Raw genomic sequence first — 3434 nt, 5'->3', positions numbered from 1 at the left:
AAAAGATTATGCTCTCTCTTCTCGATCTTCTTCGCCCCTGGCCTGATCGCATGATGGAATGAGGGTAGAGGGACAAAGTTATATGCATATGTAGCAATAATTAGCACCATATAGGTCGATCTTTGAGTGCACGCATGTCTCCATTGAATCGTGTTCCACTCTTGATATAGATCATGAACTAATTGAGGACGATGCCTGTATTATGAAAATATTCTTTTTTTACATGAATGGCGATGCTTGTGTTGAAGTGATGTGAGGCAAGTGCACTTTCATTTTTAGCGAGTTATAGTTGTACTACACCTCTTTACATTTAGACTCAACTAGACATATTCTCCTAACAGACACACCCTTAATTAGATATTGTTTGGCATATGACCATTCTCAAATGAAACAAACATTTACCAATCGAATATCAAGTTTCATTGATCACACCACCAGTTGAATCAGTGGCATAGGGGAGTGGATTCTAATTCCTCAAGGGGATGTCCCATCATGTATCTTTTTTCCAAATTCGATACAACTAGTTGTGAAAAATTCTGAAAAAAATTGACAATGTAGAGTATAGTGATATATATCGGCCCACCAAAAATCAAGTTCACATTTGACCTACACATTGAGAAAAAAAAAGATAAATTTAGATTTGAACAACACACTATTATTCATACGTTGAATTTATCTTTTTTATATTTCGCCATGTGAGTTGAGTTTGGACCTTAGATTTTTATGGAGTTATATAAATATGTTGTATGAGTGTTGTCAAATTTTTCCAGAATTTTTCATAACCGTTTGGATAGTTTTTAAGCAAACGAGGGGACATTTCCTTGAGGGATCAAAATAGTTCCCCAGGCTCATCAGCGGGTGCGTAGTAGAATTTTAATGTTATTACAAAAAATAAATAAAATTTTTACAGCAAATATATATTTAACGTAGTTAGATATATATGCTGGGGCTCTTAAAATTCTGGCTCTACCATTGAGTTGAATACCTGAATCCAAGACGAAATTAATTAAGAGGAAATGCGTGGTAGCAAATGTCAATTAATGAATAATATTTCCTTGCTTTGACCGTGACAACGGTTGCAAAGGTACGGTGAGTGTTTCTGATAGTCGACACAAGTCTAGCTCACTACTGTTAACACAATAATTGACCACCTGTTGTTGTTCAGATTTCAGAAATTCAGATGGAGGCATGCAGCATCAAGCTGTACCAGTGTACCTAACGCAAGCAGGCCCAGGAATATTCAGCAGCATGGATCACAACCACAATTACAAGGGATCGATCCAAAAAATCCAATCAACAGAAGAGGGTAGCTGCATGTAGGCAAAGCTAGGTGGTAGTTGGCACTATGCAAAGGATGCATTGCATGCACCGCTATAGCTTGACGAATTAATGATGATTAGCATCACCTACAAGAGATGTTTAATCCTTAGCAATCAAGCGGCTCCTCGTCGTCTCCAGGAGGCAGAGCTAGTATATCACCCTCTTTCTCTCTCATCTAGCTTCTCTCTAATCCTTGTATTGCATGCCATATCTGTCGTGTTCGAGGAAAGAACCATTCATTCTTCCAATGAGATTGATCCCAGAGAAGAGAAGAGAAGAGAAGCTTCTCATTGACAGCTACTCCTCCTCCTCCAGCTTTGATTAATTATCTTATTTACTGTACCATACTACTTGATTTGATACTAGCATCTTCTCTAGTTCTTACCATTTTCTAAGACTCTTGATAGTCTATGTGGTACTAGCTTATAGACAAGAATTCCATGTGTATATATAAATTAACCCTGAAGAGATTAGCATGAACTCTAGGTGGAGTAGATTGGTTTAAGCTTAATTAAGCAAGAGCTGAAAGGTACTGGAAGCTTGCCAGTGGTTTCTGATTGGCAGGTGCCAGTTTGCATCATATCAGACAGAATTGGGACCTAATTAATAAACCTTGGATACATGTGCAAACCGGAGGATCTAAAGAAAGAAAAATGCCTCTTCAATTCCATGATAGTTTAATCACTAAACCAGATTAGAGCTTACTATCAGTTGGCCCTTACAATCCATTGGAGTCGTTCTTCCATTTCTTGGTTTGTGTTGACCCTGATGGATCATGGATGGATGCTATTATTGTTAATAGATGATCTCGATGCGAGATTCTTCTACAGCGACAAGATGATAATGTATTCTACCACATATTGGTGGTCTAGAAATCTAGAATCTTGAGAATATCTTGGCATGATTCGATCGCCAGCGAGTAATTAACTGTTTGGAAGATCGATGATCACAAGTATAGTATAGCTAGCTGGAGTTGCTCTTGATCGACAGATCGAAGAAAGTCTGGCCCTTTGACCGATTAACAACAACCACATTGCCACATTTTTCTTTCCTGATATATATAAATTAATATGCATGCTTTCAGTTCAATAATGGTTCAGTAAACGTCAACCTCAGAAAATTATATTAGCTATTTAAGGTTCTCTTGTTAATTGCACTGATCCTTCCATGTGTGTGATTTCTATGCTGTGTTTACGCTTTTGTATTTCTATTTCTTTTTTTGCTTGATTGTTTGTCATGACAGATATCCATATATTTTTGGAAAATGAAACTCTCTTGATGCTGAACTAATGAAAGTAATTGGGGATTTTTTTTACTAATTCTTGTCTCACCTTTTAAAAATTGTTGTTTACACCCTTTCTCTTTTTTAGGCCTTAATTAATTTCATAACTGTAAATAGTGCAGTCTTACTAATATTGCAAACGAATGGATTAATTAGAATAAGCAAAACTCTCAGTATAAGATGTACAACTGCCGGAACTAGGCTGCATTCACCGTGTACATAACAACAATGTACATAGTTCAGTTAAGGGGAGAATGAAATTCTCCATTTCTTGTTCAGATTCAACTGAATATCGATCTATCTGCTCCTCTGTCAACATCTAGTTGTATAAGCTATGCCAAAGCTTCTAATTGGATTAGCATAAAAATTAAGTCTTTAAGGCATATATAGTATACTTGAGCAATTCTATAGAAGCACATTCCTGATGCATTTAGCCCTCATCACATCCATGTACATAGCTCATTCTCTCCATTACAAGATCCTACCGTTATCGTACCTAAACTAATTAAACAATGTTTTGACCTAACTAACTGGTTTGTACAATTAGTAATACTCTATAAGTCGTTTTTGACTTTGGTCAAATTTAAACTACTTCAAGTTTTACAAAGTTTGTAGAGACAAATATAGTAATATTTACAACATCAAATTAGTTTTATTAAATCTATAATTGAATATATTTTCATAATATATTATTTTGCCTATTTGTTTTGGGGCCTTGTTTAGTTCCCAATTTTTTTCCCAAAAACGTCACATTGAATCTTTGGACACATGCATAGAGCAATAGATAAAAAAAACTAATTGCACAGTTTACATGGAAATTGCGAGATGAATC

Source organism: Oryza sativa, chromosome 7, assembly GCF_034140825.1.
Source record: "Oryza sativa Japonica Group chromosome 7, ASM3414082v1".
Lineage (NCBI taxonomy): Eukaryota > Viridiplantae > Streptophyta > Magnoliopsida > Poales > Poaceae > Oryza > Oryza sativa.
The sequence above is the reverse complement of the archived record's forward strand: the minus strand, read 5'-3'. Positions refer to the sequence as shown.